This window comes from Limulus polyphemus, unplaced genomic scaffold, assembly GCF_000517525.1.
Source record: "Limulus polyphemus unplaced genomic scaffold, Limulus_polyphemus-2.1.2 Scaffold2458, whole genome shotgun sequence".
In the NCBI taxonomy this organism is placed as follows: domain Eukaryota; kingdom Metazoa; phylum Arthropoda; class Merostomata; order Xiphosura; family Limulidae; genus Limulus; species Limulus polyphemus.
The window spans coordinates 165,920-175,743 of record NW_013668068.1 but is presented as its reverse complement, the minus strand read 5'-3'; the positions used below and the strand labels follow the sequence as shown (position 1 = coordinate 175,743).

The following is a 9,824-nucleotide window of genomic DNA, read 5'->3' as shown; positions in this document are numbered from 1 at the left end:
AATAGGAAGCATCTACTAAACGTTTCGGAATAATCAGTATTCCATCATCAGTAATCTAGAGGTACAAAACAAACAAACAATATTTGTAATTAGAACAGAAATATGATATACATAAGAAGTAAACAATTTAAATATACAAATGATAACATGAGAAAATAAAAAACGTAGCACAAATGAAATAGTTAAATTAGAATAGGTTTAAATCAAGTGAAGACTGTGAATTATTTAGGGACGTAAGAAGAGTTTTATGTATAATGTTTTTCTTATAAGAAGTCCAGTATCATGCTTGGCTGTTGAGAGAATTTTAAAGTTGGAGAGAGAAATCGGATGTCCTGTTTCTGTATTGTGCTGATAGATAGCGGAGTTGGGAGGGTTTGTAACCTTTCTTCCAGTTTTCCTAAATATGCCCATGTGTTCACATGCTCGTACTTTAAGATGACATTTGTTTTCACCAATATAGTCTCCGCAAGTGTATAAGTGGACGAAATGTGAACAATGGGCAGTTGGCAAACGATCTTTGTAGCGGAAAAATTTATAGTCTGAAATTGGGTTTCATAACTTTCAGGTCAATTTGGGAATAGTAAGAATTACATAATTTTTTTCAACTGTTTCGTGATATGGGAGCTCTGTCTTCCACAATAACTTCCCTTTTACACCTGCTTACCATATCTTGGGAAATACAGAAACCTAAGCAAAAGAAATATTATTTCTGATTGTGTTTACAGCAATTTATATCCAACAGGCTCCCAACCTGGAGTATTATATGGCATGCCGAAAGTTCACAAATGAGACATTGCCTCTGACCTATACTTTCCACCTTTGGCACTCACAATTATACCTTAGCTAAATTCTTTGTACCCATCTTAAAACCTTTTACTAGGAACCTTTTACTCCTTTCAGTTTTCCCGATAAATCAGTCAACTCTCCCCCCCCCCCCTTACAAATCACGTGATGGCTAGCTTCGATATTACTTCTCTTTTTAATAAATCTGATTTAAAATCTATACTTGAACTCTCGACTAAAGACTCTTCTCTAACAATACTCTATATGAGCAGATAGATGGCGTTGCTATGGGCTCCTTTCTGAGTCCTGCGTTTGATAACATTTTTCTCAGTCACCACGAGCAGAACTGGGTTGACAACTGTCCTTTTTAAACTTCAAACCTGTCCTGTACAGAAGGTATGTCGATGATACTTACCTTATTTTCCGCCATACGGATCATATCTAACGCTTTCTTGACTGTCATAATTAACAACACCTTTGTGTACACTTCACTCCTAAAGTTGAGACATATAACTTAATTATTAATATAAGTTATTTCCTTCCTGGACGTTCTTGTTAACCATGATGCTATCGTCACGGCTTTTCAACTTCTGTCTATCATAAAAACACATTTACTGGCCTTTTTGACAATTTTATACCTTCTCTTTCAAACGCAATCGTATTAATTGCTTACTAAATAGGGCCTACAAATTTACCTCATCCTATCTAGCCATTGACAAAGAAATTACTTGCAAAAAAGCATTCTCTTTCGAACGGCTACCTTAAGCATTTCTTGGAGAAAATAACTTCCTCATTCTTAAGTTAACCAATTTGTTTGTCAAACCACCTAGGATACCCACTGTACCCAAACTTCTCTTATACGTTGTACACCTCACCTACTTACCATATCTTGAGAGACAGAGCTCCCTTATTATGAAACAGATGAAAAAATTATGTAACTCTTATTATCACCAAATTGATTTGAAAGTTGAAAATTATTATGAAATCCAATTTCAGACTAAAAAATATTTTCTGCTACAAGGATCGTTTCCCAACTGCCCATTGTTCACATCCCATCTACTTATATATGTACTGATTCTGTAAGTATAAGGCCTTCTATATTGGTGAAACCAAACATCATCTTAAAATACGAGCATGTGAACACATGGGCATGTCTATAAAAACTGGAAGAAAGGTTACAAACCTCCCAACTCCACTATCTATTAGCACAACACAGAAACAGGACATCCAATTTCTCTCTCCAACTTTAAAATTCTCTCCACAGCCAAGCATAATACTGAACTTCTTATAAAAGAAACATTAAACTTATAAGTTATAAACTCTTCATCCATTCATAAATAATTTATTCTTCACTTAATCTAACTATTTCGTTGTGCCACATTTTTCTTTTTTTGTGTGTTATAATTTGTATATTCAAATTGTTTACTTTTTATGTATATCATATTTCTGTTGTAATTACAAATATTGTTTGTTTGTTTTGTAACTCTGCAGTCTAGATTACTGATGTGTGTGATGATGGAATTTTGATGATTCTGAAATGTTTAGTACATGCTTCCTATTATCACGTTCATGTTATGCCTATTGTTATAGTTCATACAACGTAGACTGAAGAAAGAGTATGTAGGAAGTCTATTCTCTCTAGTATTATGACTGATACAATGTTAGTTAGAGTTTAAAGGAATTTTGAACTATCTAGATTTACAGCTCATAGAAAGTTGACCAATGTTAGAGATTAGAAGGCCATGGAACCCAATATTATGGCTTATACAAAGTTCAGTAGAGATAGAGCTTTAAATAAGGAAGTTTGTACTGCCTAGTATTATAGCTCATACAAGACTGATAGTGGTCAGTTTTTAAGGAAAGTCTCTACTGCCTGGAAATTCTGTTTATACAAGGCTGACTAGTTTAGAGGAAATCTATACTGTCTATTATTATACGTCATAAAAGGTTCACTAGTATTAGATTTTACAGAAAGTCTCTACTTCTTAGTAGCATACCAATACAACTATAGTTAGAATTAAGAGAAAATGTATACTGTTGAGTATTATTGCATATACAATTTAACTAGTGTTAAAGCTTAGAAAAAGTCTGTACTGCTCAGTATTATAGCTGGTAGAAAATTGAGTAGCATTCTAGCTTAGTTAAGTCTATATTGCCTGGTATTATATCCCATACAAATTTGACTACCGAAAGGAAATCACACAACAAGGAAGACAATGGAGTATCTGTGGCTAGGCCTTTGATCTGTTTATAGATCATATTATTAAATTTAGTTCTAAGTAGGCTAAGCTTTTATGTCTTACCAAAGGTCAATAAAATTGTAGATTATTATAGACCCATAAGTACTAAACATAGGTTTATCCTTCTATATTGTATCTACGTTTATAACACATAAGTTTTCACTTATTACCGACAAAAATATTTTAACTATAAAAAATTCAATAAAATTTGTAGAAAAAATTAAGTAAAGTAAACCTAAATAATGATGATATGCTTGTGTCTTTTGATATCAATTCATTATTCACAAAAGTACCAATTGATAAAGTTATTAATTGTTTTGAAGATAAATTATGAATGAATGATGCCTGTCATTGAAACCTTTGATATGATAACTTGTGTGGAAATGCATTTTCCACACAAGTTATCATATCAAAGGTTTCATTGTTTTTAATTTAATAATAAGATCTATAAACAGGTCGAAGGCCTAGCTATGGGTTCTCCACTGTCTTCTTTGTTGTGTGATGTTTTCTTGGATAGGTTTGAAACTGATACTTTGCTGATCATAAAACTTAAATCTGAAATATAGATTTGGTATGTTGATGACACATTAGTGGGGTGGCGGCAGGATAAAAAAAACTTTATAGATTTTGCTAATTACATAAGTAGCTTAGAAACTACTACTAAATTTACTTATTAGATTGAAGAAAATAATAATTTGTTTCTTGACGTATTTGTTAAGACAAAAATAACTTAGAAACCACTGTTTTTTATAAACCTTTTTATGTTATGATGCTGCCAGACCAAGAATAATGTCATACCAATACCAAAAATATGAGCTTTTTATTTATATATGTACAGGTTTTTAAGGCTGTGTTCTAGACAAGAAGACTAATAAAATTAATTATTATAATTAAACATGTAGCATTAGATAGAGGTTTTTTCATCTAATATTGTTGATAGAAGAGCAAGAAAAGTTAGTAAAATTACAAATGAGGATCAAAAAGGTAAGCTCAAATCAACTTTTGATAAAATATATAAAACAAAAATGTTATTTCTTCCTGCCATATGTCACAGATTTATCATATCTCATTTTTTTGAAAACTTAAAAACAAATCAAAATCTTATTCTGATTTATAGACTTTTAAGTAATATTAGTCAAATATTAAATAAAACTAAAGCTTTAATTAATCTAATGGAGAAAACAGATATTTATAAAATTGAATGTGAATGCGGTTTTATGTTCAACAGTCAAATTAGAAGAAATTTGAAATCAATGAACGTAAGAGAAATGTCAAAAACAGAAGTGAAACTTCTGCAGTAGGTGAACATGCAAGTCATACTGGTCAATGTTATTCAGTGGAAAAAAACTTTTTTTGGCTCAACCAAATGATATGACGTTTAGAAATATCTAAGAATCTAAAAGAATTATGAAACACACTAAAAATAACCATCATGTCTTAAATAAGGATGAAGGATTGAAAAGTCATAAAGTATGCAGATGGTGTGATATTTCTATTGTTATTAAACTCTTGTATCTCCTGATCCTGAGCATCCTGTGGATAATATTAGAATTGAAGTCGTATAGATATTAATTTGTTGGCATTAAGTAAAAAAAGTTGATAAAGCATCAAAATCAGACAGTGTTTCCTTAGGGTTTGAAAAGATGTCAAAGATCAGACTTGCAAGCCTCTTTCTCCCCATTTATGGTAGGTATATAGACAGTGGGTAGATGTGTAACTTGTAAAGCTTAGAAAACTGGTAATACTACTTCTGTTTCTACAGGTATTAAGACTATTAAGAGTTGCCCTGGAAATAACAACCCAGTTAGTCTTGAATCTGTGGAAGGGAAAAGTATAGAAAATGTGATTAACCTTTTCTGTGATTTCCCCAATATAACTCATTTGTCCTCCACCGTGTTTTAAGAAATATTTGCCCAAATTATTTTGGGCATGCAGTTTTTCATTGTATTTTTAATTATTTGCTCAAATTTATTTTCACGTTATCATGTATTACAATCAGTACTTGATAGACGGTGATGAAAATGCTGTTTGTACTGATCTTTATTGTATTTATTCTAAATTAAGTATTATAAACACTGGAGAAAAGCATTCTTAATCTTATTCTTTACAATAGTTTTATTGAAATAATATATATCACATATAAATCCAAGTACATAACATTTATTTAAGAAGTATATTTTGTGCACAAACATAATAACACATCATAAAATAATTTTTGTTTCATTAATATAAAAATGTTGGTTATCAAAAAGTAAAATAAAAAATTTCATTTTTCAGCTTATTTTCAAAAAAGCCTGATATGGAAAGGGTTAAAGAAGCTTTGTAAAATCATTTAGTGAAATATATATAAGAGAGCCAAAAATAATTCATAAGATGGAAACTTGTGTTATATATATATATATATTTTTTTTTTTAAGGATTATACTTATTATCTAGATGATGGGAAGGCTATGGACGTTTAGTATTGAAATTTTTAAAAGGTTTTTGATAAATTACTGTACAGATATTACTTAAGAAAATCACACTCGTGGGGGTTGGAGAAAAATGTAATTAAGTGGATTGAAGATCAAGAGGCTTTTCAAAAGTGAACAAAAAGTTGGTAATGAAGTCCAGTCAAACAGGATCTTTGTTACCAGTGGAATGCCTCAGAGTTAGATATTTGTCCATTGCTTTTTTTTAATTACATTAACAATATTGATGGTGGCATAATTAATAGTTTGCTTATTACATTAAATTCTTATATAATTGTAATTATATTGAGGACATTTACGTATTATAGAATGGTTTGAGTCAAATTTATACATTTGACAAATAGTTTGACAAAACTGATCAACCAAAATGATAGTTCTTTTTCTTCCATAACTATTAAAGCTATTCCCATCAAAATTCAAATTTTGATGATCCACTTGCATTATCTTGTATTTATTATAATTAAAGGCCATTTGCCATTTATTTTTCTAACGTACCAAATGATATAAATCCTTTTGTAAAGCAGCAGCATCTTTGTTACAACCAGTAACATCCAATAATTTAATATTATCAGCAATTTTAACTAACTTTTTGACCATTACTTCATCTATATCATTGATGTAAATCAAAAAGAATGAAGTTCCTAGTACAATGCACTGAGGTACTCCACTTGTGACAATAATATAATTTGACTGAACTCCATCTAGACAACACTCTGCTTCCTTCAAGCCAGCCACTTTTCTATCCAATGAGCTAACTTATCTCCCACACCTATAGATATCATTTTTTCAACAAACCCTTTACAAAGCCACTTGTCAAATCCTTTCTGAAAACCCAGATAAACCAACTCCACACCCTTACCTTTTTCAAAAAATGTCAAAAGATATGTAAGGCAAGATTTACACCAGTTAAAATGTGTTGTGTATCCAATAAAATTTCAAAGTTTGTTAAATGGCTGTGTAAAGCATCATTTATCAGACTTTCAAAAACTTTTCCAACCTCTAATGTAAGATTAATAGGCCGATAACTACCAAGACAATTTTTATTACCTATCTTGAAAAAAGGATAAAATTTGCCATCTTCAAATCATCTGGCACCTGCCCATTATTCAAGGACTTATAGAATAGTAGGAAGTGGCCCATATATCCAATTCTTAATCTCCTTCAAAACCCTTGGAGAAATATTATCTGACCCAGGAGTCTATACTTCTTTAAACTTCACAGTTGTTTTTTAATAAGCTCAGAATTAATGCGATCATATTGTTTTATCATCAGGACAAGGAATATTGCTCAAGTATTTATTAGTAAAAATAGAAGAAAAAGTAGAATTTGATGAGCCTTTCTTTATCATCCCTCAACGGTCTTATTCCAATCCTAACATTTTGTTCACCCTGAATGAATTTAACAGAATCCTTATTGTTAATTATCAAAGTTTCAGTCAACCTTTTATCATATAACATTTTTAAGTAAATGTTCTACTGTCTGTGTTTTAATACAATTGGTGTGAATTTGTTTTCACTGAATTATACATTAGCTCTTTGACACAGATCTTTAATAGTTTTATTCCATGGAATCTAAGAACAATTATATTTAATGAAGAATGAGTATATTTAGTACAATAGTCTTGTGAAAGACTGGTGGGAGTAACCCTAACAATGTATTGAAAGTAAAGGATCTTGGTGTTCTGGTTGATCACTCTCTTAAATAAGCATTTCCAAGCTATGTGCTGTTGATAGTGGTAGGGTAAATAGGATTTTAAGTTGTATCTACAGAAATGTTGAATATTAGTCTAGAGGTTCAGTCTTGGGCTCTATACCTTAGGAAGGACATTGAATTGTTGGAAAAGGGTCAGAGGAGGCCACTAGAACAGTAGGTGGGATAGAAGAGTTGTCATATGAGGACAGATTAAGTTCTCTAAAATTATTTTCTCTCGAAAAAAAATAGAGGGAAAGTGATTGAGGTGTTTAAGATTGTTAAAGAAACTGGTAGTGTTGATGCATTATCTTTTTTTGTACTTAATGGTAAGAATTGTAGGACTGAAACACAAACATAAATTTTGGCAGGGTAGGAGTCAACTTCAGCTAAGATAGCTTTATTTTTGTAACAGTGGTTGGCTGCTGGAATGGTTGCATTCAGATGTGGTGGATGCAGTAAACTTGAGGGAGTTTAAGGGAAGGCTTTATAAATATTTTAATGGTAACTGCTGACTTTTAGTTGTTTTATTTTAAACTTTAATTTAGTTGATGGGATAGACAATCAGTACTTGATAGATGGTAATGAAAATGCTGTTTCTATTCAGTTTTTGGTTTATTTAGAATTATTTATTTCTTTGGCTGAAGAGAGTGCACCACATCCACTAAACAGAGAATCCTCTCTGGGTTCTTATAGCATTCATAAGGTGTAGTTTCTAAACACATCAGTGTATGGTTAGTACATGCTTCTTCTCAATTGCATTTTGTACAGGTTGGGTGGGTTTTTATTCCATTTTGAAATTGTGCATTCTTAAGATGTCTGGACTTAAGTCTTGCAATAAGGGTTATATCTTGTGTATTTAAACTGCTTGTGATTGCAGTTCCAGGTTCATTTCCTAAATACCATTCCTCCATCAGTTTCTTCGTTAGTGTTTGCAGTTGATGTGTATGGTGCATTTGGATTTTACTTTTGAGATCTTGATTCATAGCTACTTTCTTTGCCAGGGTATCATCTTTCTTGTTTCCTGGGACTCCCACATGTAAAGGAATTCAAATAATTCTGTCTTCAACAGTCTTATGTAATTTGTTTGAATTTCTAAGTCAGTGGTAAAACACTTTTGTATTGCTTTGATTGCAGTTTGTGAATCTGTTAATTTTGTGCATTTTATGGGACAGGTTTTATCTGAGAGGGACATGGACTCATTGATAGCAATTTGTTGAGCCTTTAAAATGAGAGTGCCAGTTGGGTTGGTATGTGATATTTCTAGTGAATGTTCTGAAGATATGTAATAGATTCCACTTCCAGAACCTGACTCAGAGATCTGAGAAACTGAATATTCATGTGATTTTTCTGAGATCTTCTCCAGATTAATGTTTATTATTAGAATATTTCTGTTCCTGTGTGGTGCAGGATTTAGTATTTGCTTTGTTTCAGTTAGCATGATATCAGGAAAGAGTACTCTATTTCCTGTTTTGGAGACTTTCATTTTATTATAGTTTTTTTTTTCCATTCTGTAATTTGTTTTCTTTTTGTGTGTTTTCATTTTTAGTGCTCAGTTTTTTATATATTTAAGTGCTTGAAGTTGTCCTAGTGATTTTAGTGGAAGGAGGTGTGTCTCAAATTTAGCTATGATGTTGGGGTAACTATTTCTCAAGCCACATATGATTTTGGCAGCACTATATTGGATTCTATTTATTTTATCCCAGTTTGTTTTTGAGGTGCAGATCCATGCAGGTATGATATATAGTAAGAGTGGTCTTATAAGGGAAATGGAAGTAGTTTTGAGGCATGAAGAATGAGCACCATAGTCAGTTCTAGCTCAGTGTTTAACTCCTTCAGCACGGGCTCGGTCCCTAGGACCAACCTTGTAACCATTTTGTGCTTGTTATAGATTTCATGCTATAACTTATATTAGTAAGCGAATATTAACAAAATTTGGCAGATTATCAATAAACATTACAATGTTTTCATACGAAAAATATCATTTTTTGATTAAGTATTAAGGTTTGTGAAGCAATGTTTTTCTCATGCCCTTTTTATGTTTTCACATGTTGCTTACCTTTCATGCAAAGTAATTTTCATGTTAAGATTAAAAATACTTTTATACATCAGAAAATTTTGAAATTTCACAGATAGTTCAGATAGTTATTAATCATTTGTTAAGAAAAAACTATATTTTATCTGTTATTTTCAGTGATTAATCTCTGTAGGGGTTTGGTAGATTTGACCGACCTCGCAACCACCATAAAAAATTAGGAAATAAATATAAATTATGCCTCTTTCATTCTAGAATGAAGACAAATTATAACACGAAAACATAAATGTTTAGACTAAATAGCATAAACCTTATAACATTATACATTTATATATATATATTTATTATTTTTATTATATTGACCTTTCAGCTGTGCCTGGCTAACAATGCAGTAGTTACAATAAGGCAGCTCACATGTTACCATATCAAATAACATAAAATTAACCTTTGGTTTGTACAAAGTAACTTGTCTTGGCTGTGTTTTAGTAGAGTAGTATTTTGTAAAATAGTCACATTTCAATTATTATACATTATATATGTATATACACAGTGTGGTCACAAGTAAATAGACACCACCTTTTCAGAAAAAATTAAATTTTTCAGTCA

The 9,824-nt window shown here is 31.2% G+C and overlaps 1 protein-coding gene across 1 annotated transcript in view; it reads left to right on the top strand.

Annotated features, from left to right (window-relative positions):
* Positions 1 to 1,099: 1,099 nt before the first annotated feature.
* LOC106467007 (phosphatidylinositol-glycan biosynthesis class W protein-like) overlaps positions 1,100 to 9,824 on the top strand; it is a 76,805-nt gene continuing 68,080 nt past the window's right edge. The window contains exon 1 of the mRNA XM_013927316.2: positions 1,100 to 1,179. The gene's annotated coding sequence lies outside the window, so the exon portion shown is untranslated. The remainder of the gene's footprint in view (positions 1,180 to 9,824) is intronic.